The sequence below is a fragment of the Muntiacus reevesi genome, chromosome 3 (assembly GCF_963930625.1).
Source record: "Muntiacus reevesi chromosome 3, mMunRee1.1, whole genome shotgun sequence".
In the NCBI taxonomy this organism is placed as follows: Eukaryota; Metazoa; Chordata; class Mammalia; order Artiodactyla; family Cervidae; genus Muntiacus; species Muntiacus reevesi.
Window position 1 is genome coordinate 240877257 of NC_089251.1, and position 12589 is coordinate 240889845.

Below are 12589 nucleotides of genomic sequence, written 5' to 3' on the forward strand. Positions count from 1 at the left end.
AAACAAAGGAAGACTGAGAAGCTCTCGGATCAGGTGTGGCTAAGAAGACATGCTGACTAATAGAAAGTAGTGTTTTCAATGGGGTCTTTGATATCAAATAGGACTCTAGGGGCAGGTAAAAGATATTAGGGGAAAACTAGTGAAATCAAAAGTCTGGAGTTTAGTTAATAATAACGTGCCAGTATTGGTTTCCTAGTTATAGAAAATGTTCCATGGTAGTGTAACATGTTAACAATATGGATGGTGAGGGATGTATGGGAACTCTGTGTGAACTTTGCAAATTTTATGTAAATAGAAAACAATAATAAAATTAAATATGAAAAAATGAAAACTTAATTACTTGGCTTATTTGATGAGTGTCACAACTTCATTTATCAATTTTACAATGAAATATCAAGATATTCCAATTTTTCCCACTATGTTTGCATTAATTCTTTGCTGTTTTGAGAGTTCCGTTCAGTTCAGTCGCTCAGTCAGTCATGTCTGACTGTGACCCCATGAGTCGCAGCATGCCAGGCCTCCCTGTCCATCACCAACTCCTGGAGTTTACCCAAACTCATGTCCATCGAGTCGGTGATGCCATTCAATCATCTCATCCTCTGTCGTCGCCTTCTCCTCCTGCCCCCAATCCCTCCCAGCATCAGGGTCTTTTCCAATGAGTCAACTCTTTGCATGAGGTGGCCAAAGTATTGGAGTTTTGAGAGTTAGGAGGACATGTAGAAAGAGATGCTGGAATTATATGATAAATTATTTATGATCCACATAAGTATAGATCATAAGATTTATGATCACTAAGTATAGTAAATATGGTGAAAAAGCTTTTTAAAAGATTATTTTACAGGAATAACTGTTTCAGTTAGGAGGAAGAAAAGGTTTGAGAGTACAACTTTGAAGGAAAACTTGCAGAATTCTATTGTAATGACAAAAAATTCAGTCAATTCAATTCTTTCCAAACTGTACTTTAAGACTAGGATATTAAAGAGAATACTTTGTGAAAAATCATACCATGAGCTCATGAAGTCATAGTGTAGAAGTCAGTTAGTGTTGACTATGGTGCAAATAGTGTTAGCAGATTAAAGCAGAGTTAGATATTATAAAAAAATTTAACACATAGCTTCTTTATTTTCTAAATTAAAAAAAGTTGAAGTATAGTTGTTTTACAATGTTGTGTTTAATTCCTTCTGTACAGCAAAGTGACTCAGTTATACATGTATCTTCTTTTTCATTCTTTTCCATTATGATCTATCATAGGATAGTGAATATAGTTCCCTGTGCTATATAGGACCTTGTTGTTTATCCATCTTATATGTATTAGTTTGAAGCTGTTAATCCAAAACTCCCAGTTTTTCCCTCACCTATACCCCCTCACCTTGGCAACCACAAGTCTGTTCTTTATATATCTGAAAATTTGTTTTCTCTTTCAAAGATGTGTTCATTTGTGTAGTATTTTAGACTCCACTTTTAAGTGATATATGATATTTCTCTTTCTGACTTACTTTGCTTAATATGATGATCTCTAGGTCCATCCATGCTGCTGCAGATGGCACCATTTCATTCTTTTTAATGGCTGAGTAGTATTCCATTATATATTATTACATATTCATTCATTCATCTGACGATGGACGTTTAGGTCATTTCCATGTCTTGGCTATCATAAATATTGAGAACACAGCTCCTTTAAATGTGGAGGTAGAGAACCGGTTTCTAACCAAATTTTTCTAGCTGTGCAGAAATCTATTCATCAAAGGTATTATTAGCAAAATGAGATATTGTGCTAAACTGTATTTAAGATTTATAGTAACAACTGGATCAATTTTTAATTTAGTTTCAGATTATTTAGCTTAGCTTCAAATGGTATTAGAATTAATCATCTGTAGCATATTTTGCCTGAAACATATTACCCTCACATCTTTTTTCTTACTGATTCATCTTGTTGCTTACGTACCATGTTGAACTCTACCAAGGAACAGATAGGTTTTTGATGTCTTCTCAAATTCCAGAATTGTCTTTCATTCTGGTGTCATTATGAAGTAATTCAAGAGAGTAACTTTTGTAGTTTCTCTCATAGCCAAATATATTTATCTTATTGAAGCACCACTGTAGAACAGTGCCACCAAGAAATCATAGTGTAAAATAAATTAAGGTTTTTAAAAAAATGCAAAACAGTGTAATTGCTACAATTTACAGATAAAATCACCTTTAAACTCATTATTCTCAACCAAAAATGAAGACTTAATATCTGTATAATCCTCTTAGCCATAATTAGGATGAAATGAAGAATTGGAAAAATGTTTAAATTTCACAAGGAAGCTCGGATTTAGAGGAACAATTGAAAATAGTCAAATAGGACAAATTCATGGAGGTTGAACTATGAAAGTTATGACTCAATTTAATTTGCATACTGATAAATTATATTAATTGCAACAGAGAGAAAACAGATAACCTTAGAGAAAATTGTTCAGAATCAAAAAAGTATCTAAAGCAAAGCAACATGTTTAGATTTAATTTATTTGTGTGAGACAGCTACATTTTGTTGTGCTCTACAGGAAGAGCCAAAATTCAAGGGAAAAAAAAGCAATCCTACAAAAAGAATATAATACTAAAAGTATCTTATTACAATAAAATGTAATGGATGCTGCAGAAAGAGTACACGAATTATTAGATGACATTTGTTCATTATCTAGGTTAGAAACCAACCCACTAGTCTTTGATTTTGGCTGGTTGTAGTAAAGCTCTAAGAATGAGTACCAGTAAATCATACAAGGTGCTTTGTCTGGGGTTTTCAAGGTGGCACATTGTTCAATTTGTAAAAATATTATGTAGAGAAGCTAGACGAAACATATGTTTCAAAGACAAACCTTGAAATGTGCTGAGGATTTATGGAAAGCAAATCAAGGTCATTTTTGTGCCTATACAAAGGGAAAAATGTCAGCAAAGAAAAACAAAAAGAAAGTTTTAAATTATTTATAAAATTGAATGCATTACAAAAGCCTATTCCAACAGAACAGTATCTGTACATCTATTTTATAACTAGAAATTGTTGATCTTGGCTCTCTAGAAAGCATTTTTAAACCATACCTCTTAATTCCAAATAGACATAGAGAATTGTATAAAGATCAGTGAAAATGAGTAATTATTTAAGAACTTGATGAATAATATATTGGCTTGCCACCTGCAGTCTTATATACATTCTAGCGCAATCTGAAGATAACTTTATTTTGTATAATTCTTTCAGTCTCTGAGGGGAAAAAATAAAGGAAATGGTGCAATAACTTACTGAAACAGAATCCTAACTACCTTATTTTAAATATAAATTGCAGTTAAATGAAGCAAGGTTTTGGTAGTATACTATCTGTACAACAAAAATGGGATAATAATGTATGGATTACTTGTTCCTTACATTGTCTGTTTTGGATACTAGCATTTTATGATTAATATCAATAAATGAGACAAACACAGTGTTAATATCTCTTACTTGAAATATATCACTGGTTTCTCTTGTTATAATGAATAGACCCTGTCATTCTGACTTTCCAGCTAAAATGGAAACATTCAAAATTAGGTGACATTGGCACTGGCTTATCAGGTTTCTGTTACTTTTCTTGAGTATGTTTTTATATCTGTAGTTACTTTTATATCTCTCCCAGTTTGTCAGAAGGAGAGAGGGGTTTTTTATATATTTAAAAGCAGAATATATTAAAACTTCTGGAAGATTAGAGAGAAGTAGGGTTGTGTAGCCGTTAAAAGGAGGGAGTTCCTAGCTGGGTCTTTCATTTACCTTGCTTTGCAAGCTAACTAAGATAATAAACATCAGTAAGCTTCAGTTTGCTCTGTGTAACATAAGAATTATAAAATCATATTAATAAGAATATCTTACCTAACAGTCATTTTTAAGGAGTAGAATATTGCATGCAAATTGTTAACAGGTCAGTGTTAAGGGTAGCAATTATCATTAGGTGTGGTTGATAGGATTAAAATAGAATAGCAAAAAATACACTTATTTGCGCCTTTGCATATTTATGGCTTTACTGTGGAGAAAGAGTGTGTATATTGCATTATAGTAGGACAATTGAAGATTATTTTATTTTGGGAATATATTAATTTGAATAGTAAATGATTTAAATTATCTAAGAGGTATCTTTTTCATTTATTTCCCCTAGAAGAAAAAAATTCCTTAAAAAATGGACAGAATTTATAATTACACATGGTGAACATTAAAAATATTGTAGTATTATCCAATTTATATAATAGATCTATTAGATTGGTACAAAAGCAATTGTGGTTTCGGACTGTGAACCTTAAATTATAGTAACTAGGCTCAAACACATCTTTATTAATCAAAATAGGAACCATTACAATCAATACATTTTTGCCAATGAGAAATAAGTTCGTTTATTCCTGTAGCACAAAAATACCTGCTTTGGGATTTGATGAACTCTTGGAAAGGATTTTCTGCCTCCTGTTGATTGTGGAAGCATTTCCCTCTGAAAAGTTGTCAAAATGCTTGAAGAAGTGGTAGTCAGTTGTCAAGAGGTCAAGTGACTATGGCGGATGAGGCTAAACTTCATAGCCCAATTCGTTCAACTTTTGAAGCGTTGGTTGTGCAATGTGCAGTCAGGTGTTGTCATGGAGAAGAGTTGGGCCCATTCTGTTGACCAGTGACTGTAGGTGTTTCAGAGTTGAGTGCATCTCATTTGCTGAGCCTACTTCTCAGATGTAATGGTTTCATCGAGATTCAGAGAGCTGCAGTGGATCAGACCAGCAGCAGACCACCAAAGAGTGACCGTGACTCTTTTTTGGTGCATGTTTGGCTTTCAAAAGTGCTTTGACACTTTTTGGTCCAACCACTGAGCTGGTCATCTCCAGTCACATAAAAATCCACTTTTTGTTAGAAGTCACAATCCAATCAAGAAATGGTTCCTTGTTATAGCATTGAGAAGTACAGTAAGAGAAGACAACACTTCAAAATAATATTTTTTCTGATTTTTGGTCAGCTCATGAGACACCCACTTATTGAGCTTTTTCACTTTTCCAATTTGCTTCAAATGCAGCACAACCACAGAATGGTCGACATTGAGTTCTCCAGCAGTTTCTGTAGTTGTAGGAGGATCAACTTCGATGACCCTCGCAGTTGGTCCTTGTTACTCTTGATGGCCAGCCATTGTTCTTCTCATCTTCAAGGCTCTCTTCTCCTTTGCAAAACTTCTTGAACCACTGCATTGTAAGGTCATTAACAGTTTCTGAGCCAAATGCATTGTCAATGTTGCAGGTTGTCTCTGCTACTTTACGACCCATTTTGAACTCAAATTTGCTTTTTGTCTAACATCATTTCTGTAGTCTTAAACAAATATAAACAACGAGTAATAAGTCATTAGCAAAACAACATAAAGTGAGAAATGTGCATTAAAATGATGTATAACAAAACCACATTTAAGAATGTATTTCAATATCAAACAGCAAAGTTCAACAATGCAAAACCACAATTGCTTTCTTTTTTACATTAAACTCAAAATTTTTCTTTCCTTTTAAAAAAATTGATTTATTTATTTTAATTGGAGGGTAATTACTTTACAATATTGTGGTGGTTTTTGCCATATAGTGACACGAATCAGCTATGGTTGTACATGTGTCCCCTGTTCCGAACCCCCCTCCAACTTCCCTCCCCATCCCATCCCCCTGGATTGTCTCAGTGGAGTAACTTTAAGTGCCCTGTTTCATGCATCGAACTTGAACTGGCCATCTATTTCACCTATAGTAATATACATGTTTCAGTGCTATTCTCTCAAATCATCCCACCCTCCCAATACAGTATATTAATGAATACATATGGAATTTAGAATAATGGTAATGATGACCCTATATGCGAGACCAAACCGCAATTACTTTTGCACCAACATAGTATATGTAATCTGAGGTTCACCACTAATTTTTTTCTCCTTTCTTAAATGGAATTAGATTAGAAGTTTTTAAAACATTCTTTCCTATGCTAAGATACTACTGCTATGCTCTACATTCTTCAAGAGCAACGAGAATAATAATCTCTTAGATGTTTAAACTACTTTGTAATGTATTACTTCGCATTAGATTCTCACAACAACCCAGTTAGGGGGCACCTCAGTCTTGTTCTTCTTCAGATTATAAGCCACGTGGCTGATACAGGCAGAGCAGGGATAGAAATTGGCCTCGATATCCAGGGCTTTTCCTTTAAAGTGTCGCTGCTTTGTGATGTTTACGTATTTCTTTTAATCCTATCTTTGAGGATCTAGGTGAAAACCTTGAACACATTGTGTGTTTAATAAATACTTTCTCAACTGCTTAATCATAAAAAGACAGGAAATAAGTAATTTCATTTAATTTCATTTTTCTAATACAATTTAATCTTAATTTATTTATGAGCGCCCCCATTCCTTTATGGCAACAAAACACTTAAAATCTGCTTCCATGTAATTTATTCAGGGTAAATATTTAATCCAGCTAAATTTATTTTGTTCAGTTTTCAGTCTCAATTCCCTTCTTGACTGTCTTCCTCTTCATAAATATTATTCCTGCCCTCTATCCTGGTTTCACATCTAATTGCACAGTTTTCTTGTAGTGTTACTCAAAAGTAACAAAGAGGAATGAATCATTAAGGAAGTTAGGAAGTTTGGCCTTATTTTGATGGAAATGGGAGGAAAAATTCAGTTTCTCATTTTATTTTGAATACAGGTACACTTCATGTTATTGTGCTGTGCTTCATGGCACTTCAGAAATATTGCATTTTTTACCATTTCAATATTTGTGACAATGCTGCACTGAGAAAGCCTGTCAGCACCATTTTTTCCAACATCATTTGCTCACTTTATGTCTGTGTGTCTCATTTTGGAAATTATTGCAATATTCACATTTTTTCATTATTTGTTATGGTGATCTGTGGTCAGTGATCTTTGTTTCTATTATAATTATTTCAAGGCATTGTGAACTATGCCCATATAAGATGGCAAATTTGATCAGTAAATCCTGTGTTCTCACTGATGCACTGAAAAACTGACCACTCACCAGTCTTTCTCTTTGTCCATGGGCCTCTTTATTCCTGAAACACAACAGTGTTGAAATCAGGCTGACTAATAATCCTGCAATAAGTGTTCAAATGAAAGGAAGTGTGGCATATCTCTCACTTGAAATCAAAAGCTAGAAATGGTTAAGTTTAGTAAGAAAGATGTCAAAAGTAAAGATGAGCTAAAAGTTAGGCCTCCTTTGCAAATAGCTAGCCAAGTTTTGAATACAAAGGAAAAGTTCTTGAAGGGAAGTAAAAGTGCTGCTTCAGTGAACACATGAATGACGAGAAAGTGAAACAGCCTTATTGCTGGTATGGGAAATTTTGAGTGCCCTGGATAGAAAATCAAGCCAGTCACAGCGTTCCCTTAAGCCACATCCTAAGCCAGAGCAAAACCTTAAGGCTTTTTAATTCTGTGAAGGCTGAGAGAGGTGAGGAAGCTGCAGAATAAAAGATTAAAGATAGCAGATGTTGACTCATGATGTTTAAGAAAAGAAGCCATTTTCACAATATCAAGTACAAGGTGATATAACAAGTACTGAGGTAGAAACTACAGCAAATTATGCAGGAGATCTAGCTACGATGATTAGCTAAGATCATCTGCACTAATCAACAGATTTTCAATGTAGGCAAAACAACCTTCTATTGGAAGAAGATGCCAAATAAGACTTTCATAGCTAGAGAGGAGAAGTCAGTGTTTTGTTTCAAAGCATCAAAGGGCGGGGTGACTCTATTGTTAAAGGCTAATGCAGATGGTGAATTTAAGTTGAAACCAGTACTCATTTACAGTTTTGAAAATCCTAAGGGCTCTTAAGTATTAGGCAAATCTACTCGGTTTGTGCTCTGCAAATGGAAAAACAAAACCTGGATAACAACACATTTGTTTACAATATGGTTTAGACAATATTTTAAGACTACTGTTGAGACATATTTTTCAGAAATAAAAAGATTTCTTTCAAAGTATTACCACTCTTTGGTCATTTGAGAACTCTGATGAACATGTATAATCAGATTAACCTCTTATTCATGACCACTTAAACATCATCCATTCTGCAGCCCATACATCAAGGAGTAATGTAGAAATTTAAGTCTTATTATTTAAGAAATGCATTTTGTAAGGCCTTAGCTACCATAATTGTGATTATTCTAATGAATCTGGGCAAAATCAATTGAAAACCTTCTGAAAAGGATTTACTATCTAAATATCATTAACAATATTTGTGATTCATGGAAAGAGGTCAAAATATCAATATACATAGGAATTTGGAATTAGCTGACTTCAATTCTTGCAGATGATTTGAAGGGTTCAAGACTATAAATGTGGTGGAAATGGCAAGAGGACTAGAAGTGGAGCCTAAAGATGTATCTTAATTGCTATAATCTGGCTTCCCTGATAGCTCAGTTGATAAAGAACCCATCTGCAATGAAGGAGACCCCGGTTCAATCCTGGGGTTGGGAAGATCCACTGGAGAAGGGATCGGCTACCCACTCCAGTATTCTTGGGTTTCCCTTGTGGCTCAGCTGGTAAAGAATCTGCCTGCATTGTGGGGAGACCTGGGTTCGATCTCTGAGGTTGGGAAGATCCCCTGGAGGAGGAAAAGTTACCCACTCCAGTATTCTGGCCTGGAGAATTCCATGGACTGCATATTCTACACGGTCACAAAGAGTTGGACACCTGAGTGACTTTCACTTCACATGTTATAACTTTAATGCATGAAGAGTTGCTTTTTATGGATAAGCAAAAACAGTGTTTCTTAAGATGCAATCTACTGGTGAAGATGCTGTGAAGATTGTTGAAATGACAAAAGATTTAGAATATTACCTAAATTTAGTCAATAAAGCTGTGACAGGATTTGAAAGGATTAACTCTAATTTTGAAAGATGTTCTACTGTGGATAAGTAGTATCAAAACATAATTGACACTTATACAGAAATAATTTGTGAAAGGAAGAATCCGTCGATGCAACAAATTTCATTGTTGTCTTATTTTTAAAAATTGCCACAGACACCCCAACCTTTAGCAACCACCACCGTGATTGGTCAGCAGCCATTAAAATTGAGGCAAGATGTTACACCAGCAAAAACATAAATCACTGAAGGTTCAGGTGACGTTTAGCATTTTTTACCAATAAAGTATTTTTTAATAAGGTGTGTATATTGTTTTTTAGACATAATGCTGTTGTACACTTAATAGATCGTAGTGTAAGCATAACATTTATACTCACTGGGAAACCAAAAAATTCATGTGAGCTGCTTTACTGATATTTGCTTTATTGTGGTAGTTTGGAACTGAACCCCCCCCAATATCTCTGAGATATGCCTGTACTTAAGTTCATTCAATGGTTGATGTCTAGCACTTTTGACACCTAATCAATTTCAAGGTTGTTCTATTAAAAATCCCATAAAAAATGGAGGACCAGAATCAATCAGTAAACATATTTTAAAAATAAATTTGAAGAACATTAGGCATAAGGTAGTGATTCCCAGGCAACTCAGTGGTAAAGAATCCTCCTGCCAATGCAAGAATGAAAGGAGACACAGGTTCGATCCCTGAGTCAAGAATATCCCTTGAAGGAGGAAATGGCAACCTACTCCAATATCCTTGCTGGCAAAATCCAATGGACAGAGGAGCCTGGTGGGCTACAGTCTATGGAATTGCAAAGAGTCGGACACGACTGTGCATAGTTTTAAGACACCTCAGTGGTAAGAGCTCTTTAAAAGTCAGGCCAAAGACTGCATATTATGTGACAGTTCAGTCTTTAACTTTCTACCTGCTTCTTGTTCCCTCTCACATTGTCATCCCATTCACTTTCTCTATTATTTGCTTTAATTCTTAATAGCAAGAACATGGAAAATAAGATAACAGGATGCTAACATCACTAAGCCCAGATTGCCAAAAATTGTGAAATGGAAGTGTTAACTACTTAATAGTTGAAGAATGACCTAGAAATGTTAATAACAAAAATAGGAAAAGAGTAATAAAGCTACAGTATAGGTAATGGTGCAATTCTTGTGCAAAATTAAATGGAAACATCCTCACTGTTATGAAGGCAAGAAGACCAAAAATAGGTTTCCTCTCATTTTAAATTTTAGGTGGAGAAAGTTTATCCTCACTTACAATTTCAGTGTTTTTTGGTTTGGTTTTTGTAGTAAATTTACCACATTTATTCAGGTTTGTAGAATGAATGACAATTGTAACCGGGAAGACTCAGTTGAACAGGCAAAAAAAAAAAAAAAAAAATGATTGAACACAAACTCTGTTATAAGCAGAGTTTGATATACCGTAAGAAACATCTTTGTATTTAGATATTGAATGTGCTGTGATTTTCCATAAAGACTGAGGAGGAATGATTTAGTTACAATATTTATGAAGAAAAATGTGTCTCTGCTTATTAGATTTAAACTGAGAAGAACAAAAGTCCCGAGGTAGCAAAAGCTTAATTCTGTGAGAATGAAATCAAAATAGACCCTTTTCACTAAGCAGTCATATAATCACTATTTATTTCATTGATTAAAATGTTCAAGTCCACTGTGCCAGACATAGAGGGCTATAAAAATGTGTAGATATAATATTACCTCCATGAAACTTGCCCTGTAGAAAAAGAACTTGTAACCTGATTTCATTAGATAACAACATGTTCAGCTACTGTCTTAAAGAAATTAAGCTGTAGAGAGAGAATTTGGAACTTTGGACTTTGTTCCTCCTACTGATAGCTTCTCTTTGATGTATTTGGATAATCTGTTCTAGAAGCTATACTTCCATTAAACAAAGGAATGTCTCTTTATTACATTAATTAGTGCCTCTAAAAGGCTTAAATATATATACTGTTTTCCTTAGGTCATTCATAAGTTTAAGACATATATGTTTATGCATGCATGTATGTATATACCCATATGTATTATGTATGATATATGTAAATACAAAAATATGTTAAATATATAAACACAAATATATATACATATATAATGAAGTGGGATAATTGTTTAGTGTATATAACATTGTAGTATTCAGCTTTTAACAAAAATCCAAGGCCAATATGTAAATTTTTAGCATCAGTTCAGTTTAGTTGTGTCCAACTCTTTGCGACCCCATGAACCACAGCACCGCAGGCCTCCCTGTCCATCACCAACTCCCAGAATCTGCTCAAACTCATCTCCATTGAGTCAGTGATGCCATCCAACCATCTCATCCTCTGTCATCCCCTTCTCTTTGCCTTCAATCTTTCCCAGCATCAGGGTCTTTTCAAATGAGTCAACTCTTTGCATGAGGTGGCCAAAGTACTGGAGTTTCAGCTTAAACATCAGTCCTTCCAATGAACACCCAGGACTGATCTCCTTTAGGATGGACTGGTTGGATCTCCTTGTGGTCTCCTTGTGGTCCAACATCACAGATTGTTGAAGCGTCTTCAACATCACAGTTCAAAAGCATCAATTCTTCGGTGCTCAGCTTTCTTTACAGTCCAACTCTCACATCCATACATGACTACTGGAAAAACCATAGCCTTGACTAGATAAACCTTTGTTGGCAAAATGATGTCTCTGTTTTTTAATATGCTGTCTAGGTTGGTCATAAATTTCCTTCCAAGGAGTAAGCATCTTTTAACTTCATGGCTGCAGTCAATGAAACTAAGCCATGCCGTGTAGAGCCACCCAAGACAGATGGGTCTTGGTGAAGAGTTCTGACTAAATGTGGTCCACTGGAGAAGGGAATGGCAAACCACTTCAGTATTCTTGCCTTGAGAACCCCATGAACAGTATGAAAAGGCATTTTTAGCATGAATTGTCTTCAAATGATATATAGATCCCTTTTATATCCATTTCTGTAAGTTTTTCTGTGTTTGAAAACTAAACACAAACAATATAATATACAAACAAAGACTATGGAAACTGCCATTCCCATAAAAAGACCAACATTATTCTTATCAAGACAAATAGTACAATGAGAGGTCAAGGAAGAGAGGCATCTCCCAGTTTCCAGAATCATGGTAGTTCCTGCCTATTCTCTTTTCAACCACATTGTTTGGGTTATCAACACTTCCAAGCATAGCTCCCGATTTCAACATTTATTCGTATTCTTTAAACTGTCAGTACTTGTTAAATCTGTCACTAAAGTTAAATCTGATCAGTTTAAATCTGAGTGTGAAAGCACTCTCACAATCCCCAGCCCAAAGTTAAGACTTAAATGAATGAAAACAGAGTTGGGGTTTGAGGACAAAAGAAAGCCCAAGTGAAAGAAAGCATAAGCAACAAGAAGAGTGTATGAAAATTCTGTAGTTTGTATCAGGATTACAAAGGCCAGAGCACAATTCAAACACATACACTCCTAAATGAAAATATAGATACCTGGGAAATTGTCAAGTATAAAAAAATAATATAATTTCAATAGATTACATAATATATTTGGTTAAAAAAGACAGAGATCCAACATGGAGAGAGAAGCGAAATTACTTTTTAAAAAGTAAGAGGTCTATATGGGTGTCATAATGCAAATAAACAGAAAAGAGTCTATTGGAAAAGAAAATGCAGGTTTGGGAAATTTGATTACTAACTTACATA